The sequence below is a fragment of the Notolepis coatsorum genome (genome assembly GCF_963971535.1).
Source record: "Notolepis coatsorum genome assembly, chromosome: 12".
In the NCBI taxonomy this organism is placed as follows: Eukaryota; Metazoa; Chordata; class Actinopteri; order Aulopiformes; family Paralepididae; genus Notolepis; species Notolepis coatsorum.
The window spans coordinates 123,303,637-123,320,593 of NC_140176.1; the positions used below are offsets into that span (position 1 = coordinate 123,303,637).

Below are 16,957 nucleotides of genomic sequence, written 5' to 3' on the forward strand. Positions count from 1 at the left end.
TTACCATATCAGATGGTGAGGTGTTTACAGTAAGGTTTTACCATATCAGATGGTGAGGTGTTTACAGTAAGGTTTTACCATATCAGATGGTGCGGTGTTTACAGTAAGCTTTTACCATATCAGATGGTGAGGTGTTTACAGTAAGGTTTTACCATATCAGATGGTGAGGTGTTTACAGTAAGGTTTTACCATATCAGATGGTGAGGTGTTTACAGTAAGGTTTTACCATATCAAATGGTGCAGTGTTTACAGTAAGGTTTTACCATATCAGATGGTGAGGTGTTGACAGTAAGGTTTTACCATATCAAATGGTGAGGTGTTTACAGTAAGGTTTTACCATATCAAATGGTGCAGTGTTTACAGTAAGGTTTTACCATATCAGATGGTGAGGTGTTGACAGTAAGGTTTTACCATATCAGATGGTGAGGTGTTTACAGTAAGGTTTTACCATATCAGATGGTGAGGTGTTTACAGTAAGGTTTTACCATATCAGATGGTGAGGTGTTTACACAGGGGACAGAGGAGCACAAAGTACAGTATAGCACACAGGGGACAGAGGAGCACAAAGTACAGTATAGCACACAGGGGACAGAGGAGCACAAGAAGAGATACAAGAGGGAGGGGGCAGGATAAAATTGCATGGGAGTGTGTGGGTTAGGGTGTGAAAATCAGGGTTTATTGAAGGCCAGGGAATAAAAGTGGGTTTTTAAAAGTCTCCAGCGAGGGGGCAGATCGGATCTCCAGGGGAACCTGGTTCTACAGCTTGGGGGCCACGGCCTTGAAGGAGCGATCGCCTCTCTTTTTGAGTCTGGTGCGGGGGGGAACTAGCCGGGCCTGGTTGGAGGATCTTAGTGACCTGGGTGCTGCGTAGGGGGTGATGAGCTCGGTGATGTATAATAATAATAATAACTTCATTTTATATAGCGCCTATAGTGCCTTAAAGGTGAGGAGGAGGATTTTGAAGTCTATTCTATATGGGACTGGGAGCCAGTGTAGGGAGGCTAGAACTGGTGAAATGTGCTCTCTCTTTCTGGGGCCGGTAAGGAACCTAGCTGCAGAGTGTTGTACCATTTTGAGGCGGGACATGGCTGCCTGACTGATGCCGGTGTAGAGGGCATTGCAGTAGTCAAGGCGTGAAGTGATGAATGAAAAAAGTAGTAGAACGCGCTCACCTCACTAGACTTGACACTGGGTGCTGTGAAGTGATGAATGCATTGACTACTGTTTCCAGGTCGACGGGTGAAAGGATTGTTTTTATTTTAGTGATGTTGCGGAGTTGGAAGAAGCATGACTTGACTACGGCATTTACCTGCCGATCGAATTTGAGCTCTGGGTCAAAGATTACACCCAGGCTCTTGACGTGGGGTTTGAGGTGGGTGGAGAGTTGTCCTAGGCTGTTGGAGAGTGTTTTGGTGGAAGAGGGGGGCCAAACAAAATGATCTCTGTTTTATTTTCATTTAGCTGTAGGAAGTTGAGGGCCATCCAGCTTTTTATGTCCCTAAGACAGTTTTTAAGAGAGTCTAGGTTAGCTGTGTCAGAGGGGTTGAGGGGAAGGTAGATTTGGGAGTCATCGGCATAAAAATGGTATGAGATGTTGTGTTTCTGGATGATTTCGGCCAGAGGGAGCATGTAGATAGAGAAGAGTATGGAGGCCAGGATGGAACCTTGGGGGACCCCATACGGTAGACTAGCTGTGGGGGAGGAGTGTCCACCCAAACTGACCGAAAAGGAGCGGCCGCTCAAGTAGGATGCGAACCAGCTTAGGGCAGACCCCCCAATATCGAGCCTGTGTTCGAGACGATCAACCAGGGTGGAATGGTCGACCGTGTCGAACGCGGCAGAGAGGTCCAGGAGGAGGAGCATGGCACAGCTACCTGAGTCGATGGTGAGAAGCAGGTCATTGTAAATTTTGACTAGCGCTGTCTCAGTGCTGTGTCCTGCCCTGAAACCTGACTGGAATTTGTCTAGGAGGTTGTTGTGATGTAGGAAGGGGAGGAGTTGTGCCAAGACAGCCTTTTCGAAAATCTTAGATAGGAAGGGTAGTTTGGATATGGGCCTGTAATTATTGAAGAGAGCAGGGTCTAGGTTAGGTTTTTTTTAGGAGGGGCTCAACCATGGCGTGCTTAAGGGAGGAGGGAACAGAGCCAGATTCCAGAGAGCTGTTTATGATAGACAAAATACTGGGGCCTACTATGTCCATGGACTCTTTTAGAAGATGGGTAGGGAGGGCATCAAGGGGGGATGTGACAGTCCGCATGCCTGCCACCAGCTATCTGAGAGTGGTTAGAGAGATGGGTTGGAAGTTGTTCAAAAGAGCTGGGCAGGAGGGGTGGGAGGGAGGGGGAAGTGGGCAGGAGGGCTGGGCAGGAGGGGGGGCCGGACAGGGGGGTTGGGCAGGAGGGGGGGCCGGGCAGGGGGACTGGGTAGGAGGGGGGGGTGGAGGAGGACGATGAGATGGCTACTCTGATGGTTTCCACCTTCCTGATGAAGAAGTTTAGAAATTCTTCACATTTGGAGGGGGAGGCATCAGGGCAGGGGGCAGGAGGAGGGGAGGTGAAAGAGTTAATGGTCGAAAAAAGGACTCTGGGATTGTGACCATTTTTGGCAATTATTTCTGAGAAGTGCCTTTCTCTCGCCACCTTAACTGCCTCTTGATACTGTTTGAGGTGATGTTTAAGGATCTCATAGTGGATCTGCAGTTTATTGTGTTTCCACATGCGCTCTGCCTGTCTGCACTGTCTGGTGTTCTCATCAAGCCAGGGCTGAGATCTAGGTCTGGGCCTTTTGAGTTTAAGTGGGGCGACAGAGTCGAGTATGGAGGAGCATGAGGAATTGAACATTGAGATAAGGATCTCAGTGCTGTGCCGGGCAGGAGAGGCCTCAATACTGCAGGTGTTAGGCGCAGCTATATAGGCATCACGGAACCTAATGGCAGTGGAGGGGTTAATGTGGCGAGAGGAACGCGCTGGGACAATAGCTTTGGAAATGGGGACAAAACAGAGCATCAAAAGAGATCACTGAATGGTCTGAAAGGACTGGGTCACCTATTTCCATGTTGTCGATGGAAAAACCTGCTGTTAAAACTAAATCTAAAATGTGACAAAGTTTGTGTGTTGGGGAAACACTACAGTTAAGTGCAGGAATTCCTTCACATGGGGTTTATTTGGGCAACATACGTGAACATTAAAATCGCCGAGCAGTAAGACTTCATCATAGCTGGGCATTGTCTGCGATAGGAGAACGGACAGTTCAGAGATAAAATCACTTAGTGAGTTGCCGGGGGGGCGGTAGACCACGATAATCAGTAGTGGATTCAGGAGTCCGACTTTAATTAGCTGCACTTCAAAACTCTTGACAGGATCCGATTTTAGAGCGAGACAATTAAAATGTTTTTAAAAAACAGCTGCTAAGTCACATCTAGGGACCTCAAAACCTACTCTAGAGAGGCCTTTAACCAAGAACTGGAGAGCATGGACTGGTCAAATGAGCTCAGTGGTACAGAGGTTGAAGAAACATGGCTTGGATTCAAAACCAAATTCACAACAATACTCAACAACATGGCACCCCTAAAAACCACCAGTGTTAAAAATCGCGCTGAGCCATGGATGCACACTGAAATACTGACCGCTATGAAAACCAGAGACAAAAAATGCTCTGAACTTCATAAAAGTCAGACAAAGCTTTCCAAAAGCTCAACCAGTGAACTCCAAGCCCACGTGGTTGAACAAAAAATTCAAAGAAACCGACTAAGAAATGACGTAAACACCATAATCATAAACAAAAACAAACCCCGCGAACTTTGGAAATTACTCAACAACCAACTAGGCTGCAGCAAAAAACTAAAAACCAGATTTACAAACATAAGCATAAAGACAGAAAACACTCATCACAGACAAACTGGATGTGGCCAAATACCTAAACATATTCCTTACAAACATAGCCACAACACTGGTTAATAAACTACCCTCCCACTCAGGGCATTATGGGGTAGAACACATAGTAGCATACTACAAAAACCTAGGGGTCCGCAAAGACGACTTAAAACTGGAAATGGTAACAACAGATGAGGTACTCAAAAAACTGAGCGCCCTCCAACCGAACAAGGCCACTGGCCATGACAACATCCCCTCCAAATTCCTCATAGACTCAGCAGCCGCCATCACCCCAGTCATCAGACACATAATAAACCTCTCCATAAAACAGGGACACGTCCCCAACGACTTCAAAATTGCGAGAGTAACCCCCCTGCACAAAAAAGGCAGCAAATTAGACCCAGGCAACTACCGCCCTGTTTCTATTCTTACCTCCATCTCGAAAGTCATGGAAAAAACACTACAGTTAAGTGCAGGAATTCCTTCACATGGGGTTTATTTGGGCAACATACGTGAACACAAATAGTTGTCACAATGAGCTGTTGTGTTCCACAAGGAAGCATACTAGGACCGCTACTGTTCCTAATTTATGCAAATGACATGTCGTCAGCTTGTGACTGCAACTTGTTCTTGTTCGCGGACGACTCAGCCCTGCTGGTCTCAAAAACAAGTTACAGGTTGAAAAAACCCTCAGCTCAGAACTTGGCAGAATCTGCACCTGGCTCGCTGATAACAAACTATCATTACACCTGGGTAAAACAGAGTCCATTCTCTTCGGATCAAATAACAAACTCAGCAAGACCGACGGCTTCTCAGTTACAGTGGGTGACAATATTGTCACAAGGAAAGATAAAATTACATACCTAGGTTCCATCCTAGAGGCAAATCTTTCCTGTGACAAAATGGCATCCAATGTAATCAAAAAAGTCAACCAACAAACTAGATTATTGTACCGGATCTCCTCTCTGGTAAACAAGAATACCCTGAAGACTATGGCAGGAGCACTCATTCAAGGGTACTACGACTATGCTTGCACCTCATGGTACCAAAGCACCTCAAAGGCGCTAAAAACAAGATTACAAACATCTCAAAACAAACTGGTCAGACTACTACTTGACCTTACTCCTAGAACCCACCTCACCCCTGCCCACTTTGACTACCTAGGATGGCTTAGAGTAGACGACAGAGTACAGCATCTTGCAATGGGCCTGGTCTACAAGATACACTACACGACTAAGGTACCCATGTACATGTCAAAATACTTCCCAAAGGTCAGTGAATACCACGACCACAACACCAGAGGGAGCTCCACAAATCATGTTAAACCCAGATTCGGCTCAAACAAGGGACTAAACACGTTTCGCAATTATGCCACATCAATGTGGAATGCCCTACCCAAAGCTGTAAAGGAATGTGAATCACTACCCACTTTCAAAACCACTCTCAAAGAGCACCTACGGGAGACTGCAATTCGAAACTGGCCCCTGTAAATGTCCTAACGCAACCCCCTCCAATGTACAGTAAATGTCCCCACCCAATAATACACGAGACCCTCTTCTTGGAACTAAGTATGGTTTTGTCGATATTCCAATGTACAGTTTTGCTTGTACAGTTGTACAGTTTCCCCCATCCCGCCTACCCTACCCCCCCCCCCCAGTAAGGTTTTACCATATCAAATGGTGAGGTGTTTACAGTAAGGTTTTACCATATCAAATGGTGAGGTGTTTACAGTAAGGTTTTACCATATCAAATGGTGAGGTGTTTACAGTAAGGTTTTACCATATCAGATGGTGAGGTGTTTACAGTAAGGTTTTACCATATCAGATGGTGAGGTGTTTACAGTAAGGTTTTACCATATCAGATGGTGAGGTGTTTACAGTAAGGTTTTACCATATCAGATGGTGAGATGTTTGCAACAAAGTACACAATGTTCATGTGTATCTGAATACATAATTGAAGTATTATATAGTAATTTCCGGAGGAAGCCCACACTATGACCCCCTTAGTTTCCTCATACCCGGCTCGGAGCCCTATTCCCGCGGTTCCGCCTATCCAGCCCAACCGAACCAATCCATTCAATACACGATTGGGCTCCACCGACGCGGTTCTGAGGGGGCCTCCTGCAGGGTTCCCTTTAAAACCCCCTCTTTTTCCCTTCCTCATTCTGCCTGTTCTGTGTGAGGCACGTGTGTCAAAAGTCTTTGTTTATATAACAATTATTCATTGTCATGTATTATGTATACCATTTGCACAGATTATATCCCGAACGTACGTTTTTTGTATTTGTATTTATTGGTTTAAAATACATAGACAGTGCATATTAAGGAACATTTGACTGTAAATATGCCAGTTTAGCCAGGTTGGCTAATTTTCAACTGTAGTCTCTGGGGCAGGTGACATGAGCACTATATAATTAAGACATAGTAGCCTACAATAATTAAAACACAGTAGGAATCAGTATAGGATACAATACACTAAAATACAAACAAAAAAATACATTCAACTACATTACAATACATCACAACCCCTCAGTTAAAATGGTCGCACACTTGACCATCTCTCAACCATGATTTTAAGTTAGTTTTAAATTAAATGTAACTTTGATACTCCCTGAGCCGTGTTGGCAGACTGTTCCAGGTGTGGGCTGCTCTCACGGAAAAGGCTGCCTTACTAAAAGCAGACCTAAGTCTTAAGTACAGTTAAGTATCTTTATTGTAATGTTTAGAATTACGATCAGCACGGGCAAGTAAGTATATCGTCAGTGCAATGATGAAGTGATCCTGAATATCGTAGCTTCGCCATCTACACGTCGTGTCTGCTTTCTGATCCCCTCCCAGAAGCAGAGCCCCTTCCAACCCTCGTGTCTAAAGGCCACATTCCTGGAGAGCAGCAGCTCCATCACCCATTTAGGGGATCGTGGAATCATTTCCCCCCGGGATTCCCCATTGGCTCTGGATATCTAGGTTTTCACCAACGCGTGGAGAGGTCATGTCTTAACTTGCCAAATGATCACAGCTGCGAACCCCGGTTGCGCGTTTACCTCATTTGCATACAGACACGCCTCTCCAGCTCATTATAATGCGAGGGCCGTGTGCAAAACAAGGGTCTGCATTGCATGAGCGGATCCCTGTATTCAACTGCCCTTTGCGACGGATCAAAATGAGATCAGATTCAAATGTATTGTCATCATACAGCAGCACACTACAGCTATATAGTGGAATAGACTGTATTAATATTCTATATTTATACCGCCTTGTTGCGCGCTTCTGGCCACCTGCCGCAGTGCACGCAGACACACACACACGTGCGCGCATGCACGTGACTGTATAGTCTATGTGCATAATGTATGAACAGTAGGCTTATATTATTCTAATGTTTTATTAGGAGATCGCAGATACTGCGCTGCCCTATAGTAGTCATACTGTATTCTACTACAGTACAGTACAGTACAGCAGGGGCATCATTTTGGTATGGCGAGTGCCATACCTTGGCAAATAAAAATAAAAATATATATATATATTTTTTTTTATAATTACAATCTTTTTTATGTTGATTTAGAATTCGAATGTCAACATTATGAACGAAGCTTCGAACTATTCGGTACAGCCCTAGCATGTTTTGATATAGTCAATTATCTCACTTTTACTAGGTGACTTTTACTACTAACTCAAATATGCCACAAAAAAAGGAAAATGGACATACAGACGTTTTTTAATCAAAGGGCAGCAGAGACAAGTGATACAGGGACACAGGTAAGGTCTTACAATGGCTTAGTGATTATAACAGTGCAGTTCAGCATTCAGTAACCCATACTTTTTGTGAACGTGTTTTTGATACTACATTCTGTTGAACACACACCTCAAAACCGTACGGAAAATTGGCTCAATTACAAGAAAAATAACAGACAGTTATGATATTACATTCTGCATAAATTGTATGCAAAATATTGTGGTTCCCTGCTTTAGTCTGTTGACACATTTCTATACTAAAAATGCTTGTGTAGTCCTGTGTCATACCTAAATGTCATATAAGTGAATTGTATAGAAACAACTCACCAAAAGTGACTATTGCACAACTGATTTGACAAAAAAAATCCACCCCCCCCCCCTCCCTAATTGCCATACCTTGGCTTTTACTGAAATGACGCCACTGCAGTACAGTACAGTACAGTACAGTACAGTACACATCGTAAGGCCGCCACAGAGTCGGGCGTGAGCGGACCAGACCACACAGAGGTGTTGTCACACAACAGGCTGCTCGGCGCGTTGGTCGACATCGACCTGCGTTAAATGTAGTAAACTTGCACGAGAAATGTAGGACATTGGTAAGCGGTGGTACGCTCGACTTATATCATACTGTACCTCAAACCATTGCGGACATGCCGCGCAAAGTCCGGTCCGCTCACAGTACGCCCCGACTCTGGCGGCCTTAAGATGTCATGCTAAGATGTGTACTGTACGTACTGTACGTACTACTATAGGGCAGCGCATACAGTATCTGCTATCTTATGGGCTGTGTCCACGGAAAGCGGTTTCCAACCTGCCGGCGCCTTTCATTCATTTCTTATTAACTTCTTATAAAATGGTTCAACATTTGGGAGAGGAGCGCCGCTCATCAATGTCACTTTTTTCGACCGACCAATCAAAATGGCGGAAGTGGCGGGACTAAAAAGATCAACAAACACGGCAGAGGAGAGGCTGATTCTTGCGGTGTCTGACAACCCAGTAATATACGACCTAAGGTATATACGACCTATAACACAGGTGACGCAACAATAAGCACTCCCTGCACTTTGGAAGCGCTCTGGGCATTCATATCTTTGATATCCAAAGCGCTCCGAACAGGTGGCCAGGAGCGCGCAAGACGGTATGAATATGGAATATTACAAGATTAGCTTTAGTTCTTATTTATTTATCCACTGTCATTTGCAGTGTTGGTGTAGTGTTTCTATTTATTTTCGGACATCACGATGCTCTTGAGGCACGACTGTAAATGTAAACTTAACTTTTTTATCATACAAATATTGTCATATTTATTATTATTATTTAATTCCAAAGATATCTGTAGAGTTGACATGAACGCAATCTCCATGATTCCTCCCAAATAAAGCCCTTAACTCATTGAGCGCCAAAAACGAGATTTCTCGTTTTTCAAAGCCAGTGGTCGTTTTTCCTTTTTTTGATTATTATTATTCTAAACAGTTACGCGGACCTTGGTGTGTGTTCCTGGGACCTCTGAGTAAGTTAGAATTGAAATGACGATCGAATCCCGATAGGTGGCAGTATCGCCTACCTTTTGAACTGGGCTAGTTTAGTGTGGGGCCCCCGCACGCTGCAGTTGAGAGCACTGGAGAGGGATCAGCAGTGAGTAGAGAGGTACCAATGGTGATCGTGACTTTTGGAGATTATTATGAAGAGGACAAAATGATCACACTTATGGATGATAACTAGGGTGACCAGATGCAAAAAGTCCAAAAGTGGGACAACAGTAAGATTTTGGTGGGACAAAGTGGGACAACAGTACGATTTTGGTGGGACAAAGTGGGACAACAGTACGATTTTGGTGGGACAAAGTGGGACAGATAGATAATGTAATTTTTTTTATTAGAATAACTGCCATGGTCTTCACTGAATAGATTTAAATCAAAGGTTAAAGGTTAAATAAAAATAAATACAAATTAAATACCACCTAACATCTGTTTTAAATATTCAAACGTCATCACTTGACAGGAATGTCTTGTGTTTGATATTCCCTGTTAACACAGAACTAGGGAAAACAGTGTAGTATAATACAAAAATAATAATACAAATAAATTGTGTTTCTATATTAGAATAACTGCCATGGTCTTCACCGAATAGATTTAAATCAAAGGTTAAAGGTTACCACAGTCGGCTGACCTGTATGAATGGGAGTGTTGTACTGTGTGATAGACACTTGTTATCTCAGCTGCAGTGACCTTGTCCGTCTGGCTATCATTGTTTGGTTTAAAAAGAAACGTATCCATAGATCTGGATGTTTCTTTTTGGTGAGCCACTTTCAAGTGAGACTCACGTCCACTGTGGCGCTTCAAGTTGTATTCTCCTCCATGCGCAATTGAAAACGAACTATGACACAAAACACAGAAAGCCTGCTGCGGATTGCCTGCCATCTGCCTCACCCAGTCATGTGTCGTTTGCCAGTCTTGGTTGTAACTGCAGGTCCGTTTCTTTTTACTGCTTTCCATCTTGAACTAGTTCGCTTGTAATGTTGTTGTGTTTTGCGATTTGCGATATGAGGTAGCGTCACGACTCAGTCTCAGTCACGTCACAAGCAGGCAAGCAGCACGCTAAAGTACTATAACCAATCAGAGCAATGTGTGTGGACAAGAGGCGGGTTGCTACGTTTACTGTCTGTAGGGAGGGGCTTTTAGACGCATGTTTTTTTTGGCTTCGAAAAGAGGGACATCCTCTCAATATGAGGGACGCAGGACATTTGGTCAAATGGTGGGACAGTACAACCAAAAGGGGGACACCTGGTCACCCTAATGATAACGTGCGTTTTCACCAGACTACATTGGACTCAGCCCTTCTGTTAAATCATAAAAATACTATAGTCAAACCGGCCAGGGAGGTAACATTATCTGTCGCCAAATTGAGAGCACCCCAGACTACAGCCAACTAACGTTCGGCAATGGCGATCACCTAGAGCGAACTATTGGAGATTATTATGAAGAGGAAGAGGACAAACGGTGACGATCCATCCATAACATAAGGTGCGTTTTCACCAGACTCTGTTGGATTCTAGTATTTTCAAACAGGCTGTTTGGATGTACGTTCCTGGATGTAACGTTACTCTGGCGCTGCTAACCGGCCAACTAACGTTATATTTATTGATCCTGTTCTGACCTAAGACACTTGGAACAAGAGTGGATGGGTTTTGGTGGACCTGCTGACAAAGGTAATGTCTATTTTACCAAACCCTATCATAAAACATGCCTTTGTAATTATCCGAGCGTCGGAAAACGACCCCCCCCCCCCCCCCCTTCGTGGATTTGTGAATAGAAACATTCCATATGGTCGTGTTTACATTTGACCTGGAAATAATATAGGTTTCAGGCGAGCAGGCGAGAATGAAAATGCGCATGCTGCACAAAACACGTCATATCTCGCGTTCCAGAAGACGAGACTGGATTATTTTGAAACGGGACGATTTTTTGCATGAGATAGCGCAGGAACGAAGGCATGTAGAAATAAATGTTTTTTCCTGTTGGAGTATAAATAGTGCCTGTCAAATGAGCCATACTATTGTCTCCATAGCTATAATATAGAATATACGATGGGTCTGCATTCTGCAAACATCGTGAAAATGGTCAAAAAAGCTGGCTCCAGGGAGTAAAGATGGAAAAACAGCGTGGCAGTCAAAGAGTTAAGAACACGGCGCACACCAGTCTGTCTGACTTATGACTGCTCTTCAGCGCTCCTAAATCCTGCTCTTAGTTAAGACCGAATCCAGGAGAAGGGGCCGTTCGTGAAACCCAAAATGGGCCCGAAAAGGTCTTAAGTGGAGCTAGGACAAAATGTTGTCTGATCTTTTCTCTTAAGTCTGTTGGTGAATGAGACCCAGTGCTCTGGTGAAAGGTCCTCTTTCAGAGGCTACTCTAATGGTTAGAGACAGTGCTCTGGTGAAAGGTCCTCTTTCAGAGGCTACTCTAACGGTTAGAGACAGTGCTCTGGTGAAAGGTCCTCTTTCAGAGGCTACTCTAACGGTTAGAGGCAGTGCTCTGGTGAAAGGTCCTCTTTCAGAGGCTACTCTAACAGTTAGAGACAGTGCTCTGGTGAAAGGTCCTCTTTCAGAGGCTACTCTAACGGTTAGAGACAGTGTTCTGGTGAAAGGTCCTCTTTCAGAGGCTACTCTAACGGTTAGAGACAGTGCTCTGGTGAAAGGTCCTCTTTCAGAGGCTACTCTAACGGTTAGAGACAGTGTTCTGGTGAAAGGTCCTCTTTCAGAGGCTACTCTAACAGTTAGAGACAGTGTTCTGGTGAAAGGTCCTCTTTCAGAGGCTACTCTAACGGTTAGAGACAGTGCTCTGGTGAAAGGTCCTCTTTCAGAGGCTACTCTAATGGTTAGAGACGGTGTTCTGGTGAAAGGTCCTCTTTCAGAGGCTACTCTAACGGTTAGAGACAGTGCTCTGGTGAAAGGTCCTCTTTCAGAGGCTACTCTAACGGTTAGAGACAGTGTTCTGGTGAAAGGTCCTCTTTCAGCGGCTACTCTAACGGTTAGAGACAGTGCTCTGATGAAAGGTCCTCTTTCAGAGGCTACTCTAACGGTTAGAGACAGTGCTCTGGTGAAAGGTCCTCTTTCAGAGGCTACTCTAACGGTTAGAGACAGTGCTCTGGTGAAAGGTCCTCTTTCAGAGGCTACTCTAACGGTTAGAGACAGTGCTCTGGTGAAAGGTCCTCTCTCAGAGGCTACTCTAACGGTTAGAGACAGTGTTCTGGTGAAAGGTCCTCTCTCAGAGGCGACTCTAACGGTTAGAGGCAGCGCTCTGGTGAAAGGTCCTCTTTCAGAGGCTACTCTAACGGTTAGAGACAGTGTTCTGGTGAAAGGTCCTCTTTCAGAGGCTACTCTAACGGTTAGAGACAGTGCTCTGGTGAAAGGTCCTCTTTCAGAGGCTACTCTAACGGTTAGAGACAGTGTTCTGGTGAAAGGTCCTCTCTCAGAGGCTACTCTAACGGTTAGAGACAGTGCTCTGGTGAAAGGTCCTCTTTCAGAGGCTACTCTAACGGTTAGAGACAGTGTTCTGGTGAAAGGTCCTCTTTCAGAGGCTACTCTAACGGTTAGAGACAGTGTTCTGGTGAAAGGTCCTCTTTCAGAGGCTACTCTAACGGTTAGAGACAGTGTTCTGGTGAAAGGTCCTCTTTCAGAGGCTACTCTAACGGTTAGAGACAGTGTTCTGGTGAAAGGTCCTCTTTCAGAGGCTACTCTAACAGTTAGAGACAGTGCTCTGGTGAAAGGTCCTCTTTCAGAGGCTACTCTAACAGTTAGAGACAGTGCTCTGGTGAAAGGTCCTCTTTCAGAGGCTACTCTAACAGTTAGAGACAGTGTTCTGGTGAAAGGTCCTCTTTCAGAGGCTACTCTAACGGTTAGAGACAGTGTTCTGGTGAAAGGTCCTCTTTCAGAGGCTACTCTAACGGTTAGAGACAGTGTTCTGGTGAAAGGTCCTCTTTCAGAGGCTACTCTAACGGTTAGAGACAGTGTTCTGGTGAAAGGTCCTCTTTCAGAGGCTACTCTAACGGTTAGAGACAGTGCTCTGGTGAAAGGTCCTCTTTCAGAGGCTACTCTAACGGTTAGAGACAGTGCTCTGGTGAAAGGTCCTCTCTCAGAGGCTACTCTAACGGTTAGAGACAGTGTTCTGGTGAAAGGTCCTCTTTCAGAGGCTACTCTAACGGTTAGAGACAGTGCTCTGGTGAAAGGTCCTCTTTCAGAGGCGACTCTAACGGTTAGAGACAGTGCTCTGGTGAAAGGTCCTCTTTCAGAGGCGACTCTAACGGTTAGAGACAGTGCTCTGGTGAAAGGTCCTCTTTCAGAGGCTACTCTAACGGTTAGAGACAGTGTTCTGGTGAAAGGTCCTCTTTCAGAGGCTACTCTAACGGTTAGAGACAGTGTTCTGGTGAAAGGTCCTCTTTCAGAGGCGACTCTAACGGTTAGAGACAGTGCTCTGGTGAAAGGTCCTCTTTCAGAGGCTACTCTAACGGTTAGAGACAGTGTTCTGGTGAAAGGTCCTCTTTCAGAGGCTACTCTAACGGTTAGAGACAGTGTTCTGGTGAAAGGTCCTCTTTCAGAGGCTACTCTAACGGTTAGAGACAGTGTTCTGGTGAAAGGTCCTCTTTCAGAGGCTACTCTAACCGTTAGAGACAGTGTTCTGGTGAAAGGTCCTCTTTCAGAGGCTACTCTAACGGTTAGAGACAGTGCTCTGGTGAAAGGTCCTCTTTCAGAGGCTACTCTAACGGTTAGAGACAGTGCTCTGGTGAAAGGTCCTCTTTCAGAGGCTACTCTAACGGTTAGAGACAGTGTTCTGGTGAAAGGTCCTCTTTCAGAGGCTACTCTAACGGTTAGAGACAGTGTTCTGGTGAAAGGTCCTCTTTCAGAGGCTACTCTAACGGTTAGAGACAGTGTTCTGGTGAAAGGTCCTCTTTCAGAGGCTACTCTAACGGTTAGAGACAGTGTTCAGGTGAAAGGTCCTCTTTCAGAGGCTACTCTAATGGTTAGAGACAGTGTTCTGGTGAAAGGTCCTCTTTCAGAGGCTACTCTAACGGTTAGAGACAGTGTTCTGGTGAAAGGTCCTCTTTCAGAGGCTACTCTAACGGTTAGAGACAGTGCTCTGGTGAAAGGTCCTCTTTCAGAGGCTACTCTAACGGTTAGAGACAGTGTTCTGGTGAAAGGTCCTCTTTCAGAGGCTACTCTAACGGTTAGAGACAGTGCTCTGGTGAAAGGTCCTCTTTCAGAGGCTACTCTAACGGTTAGAGACAGTGTTCTGGTGAAAGGTCCTCTTTCAGAGGCTACTCTAACAGTTAGAGACAGTGCTCTGGTGAAAGGTCCTCTTTCAGAGGCTACTCTAACGGTTAGAGGCAGTGTTCTGGTGAAAGGTCCTCTTTCAGAGGCTACTCTAACGGTTAGAGACAGTGCTCTGGTGAAAGGTCCTCTTTCAGAGGCTACTCTAACGGTTAGAGACAGTGCTCTGGTGAAAGGTCCTCTTTCAGAGGCTACTCTAACGGTTAGAGACAGTGCTCTGGTGAAAGGTCCTCTTTCAGAGGCTACTCTAATGGTTAGAGACAGTGTTCTGGTGAAAGGTCCTCTTTCAGAGGCTACTCTAACGGTTAGAGACAGTGTTCTGGTGAAAGGTCCTCTTTCAGAGGCTACTCTAACGGTTAGAGACAGTGCTCTGGTGAAAGGTCCTCTTTCAGAGGCTACTCTAACGGTTAGAGACAGTGTTCTGGTGAAAGGTCCTCTTTCAGAGGCTACTCTAACGGTTAGAGACAGTGTTCTGGTGAAAGGTCCTCTTTCAGAGGCTACTCTAACGGTTAGAGACAGTGTTCTGGTGAAAGGTCCTCTTTCAGAGGCTACTCTAATGGTTAGAGACAGTGCTCTGGTGAAAGGTCCTCTTTCAGAGGCTACTCTAACGGTTAGAGACAGTGTTCTGGTGAAAGGTCTTCTTTCAGAGGCTACTCTAACGGTTAGAGACAGTGTTCTGGTGAAAGGTCCTCTTTCAGAGGCTACTCTAACGGTTAGAGACAGTGTTCTGGTGAAAGGTCCTCTTTCAGAGGCTACTCTAACGGTTAGAGACAGTGTTCTGGTGAAAGGTCCTCTTTCAGAGGCTACTCTAACAGTTAGAGACAGTGTTCTGGTGAAAGGTCCTCTTTCAGAGGCTACTCTAACGGTTAGAGACAGTGTTCTGGTGAAAGGTCCTCTTTTAGAGGCTACTCTAACGGTTAGAGACAGTGTTCTGGTGAAAGGTCCTCTTTTAGAGGCTACTCTAACGGTTAGAGACAGTGCTCTGGTGAAAGGTGCTCTTTCAGAGGCTACTCTAACGGTTAGAGACAGTGCTCTGGTGAAAGGTCCTCTTTCAGAGGCTACTCTAACGGTTAGAGACAGTGTTCTGGTGAAAGGTCCTCTTTCAGAGGCTACTCTAACGGTTAGAGACAGTGTTCTGGTGAAAGGTCCTCTTTCAGAGGCTACTCTAACAGTTAGAGACAGTGTTCTGGTGAAAGGTCCTCTTTCAGAGGCTACTCTAACGGTTAGAGACAGTGTTCTGGTGAAAGGTCCTCTTTCAGAGGCTACTCTAACGGTTAGAGACAGTGTTCTGGTGAAAGGTCCTCTTTCAGAGGCGACTCTAACGGTTAGAGACAGTGTTCTGGTGAAAGGTCCTCTTTCAGAGGCTACTCTAACGGTTAGAGACAGTGTTCTGGTGAAAGGTCTTCTTTCAGAGGCTACTCTAACGGTTAGAGACAGTGTTCTGGTGAAAGGTCCTCTTTCAGAGGCTACTCTAACGGTTAGAGACAGTGCTCTGGTGAAAGGTCCTCTTTCAGAGGCTACTCTAACGGTTAGAGACAGTGCTCTGGTGAAAGGTCCTCTTTCAGAGGCTACTCTAACGGTTAGAGACAGTGTTCTGGTGAAAGGTCCTCTTTCAGAGGCTACTCTAACAGTTAGAGACAGTGTTCTGGTGAAAGGTCCTCTTTCAGAGGCTACTCTAACGGTTAGAGACAGTGTTCTGGTGAAAGGTCCTCTTTCAGAGGCTACTCTAACGGTTAGAGACAGTGTTCTGGTGAAAGGTCCTCTTTCAGAGGCTACTCTAACGGTTAGAGACAGTGCTCTGATGAAAGGTCCTCTTTCAGAGGCTACTCTAACGGTTAGAGACAGTGTTCTGGTGAAAGGTCCTCTTTCAGAGGCTACTCTAACGGTTAGAGACAGTGTTCTGGTGAAAGGTCCTCTTTCAGAGGCTACTCTAACGGTTAGAGACAGTGCTCTGGTGAAAGGTCCTCTTTCAGAGGCTACTCTAACGGTTAGAGACAGTGTTCTGGTGAAAGGTCCTCTTTCAGAGGCTACTCTAACGGTTAGAGACAGTGCTCTGGTGAAAGGTCCTCTTTCAGAGGCTACTCTAACGGTTAGAGACAGTGCTCTGGTGAAAGTTCCTCTTCCCTTCCCTTCCCTCATCCAGGAGCACATTTCCACCCAAATAGACCGTTTTTGTTGTTGTTCTATAGTCTACAAACTGAATACATTCCCCACATCATAGAACTTTTGCCAACAGTTTTCAGGTCACTCCTGTCAGTATTTAGGACATGCTCTTGAAGCCACCGTGGGCCATTCTGATGGAACAGGCAAGTAGCCAATAGCAGGTGTTTCATAGCTGACAGAAAATACATCACCAGAGGAAGGACAGAGAGGGGAACAGGTGTGACGGGCTGGTAGGAAATTATGATGTGATAGGCGGGACACGTGATTCAAATAGGAACGATTGAGGGACAGGGATGACAGTAAACTCACCCTCCTCCGCTGGAAGCTCTGTGTGGAGAGAGAGAGAGAGAGAGAGAGAGAGAGAGAGAGAA

At 45.3% G+C, this 16,957-nt stretch overlaps 1 protein-coding gene across 1 annotated transcript in view; it reads right to left on the bottom strand.

Moving 5' to 3' along the window:
- Positions 1 to 16,915, bottom strand: part of atp2a1 (ATPase sarcoplasmic/endoplasmic reticulum Ca2+ transporting 1) — a 141,461-nt gene extending 124,546 nt beyond the window's left edge. Inside the window, exon 1 of the mRNA XM_084326430.1 lies at positions 16,896 to 16,915. The gene's annotated coding sequence lies outside the window, so the exon portion shown is untranslated. The remainder of the gene's footprint in view (positions 1 to 16,895) is intronic.
- Positions 16,916 to 16,957: the final 42 nt, after the last annotated feature.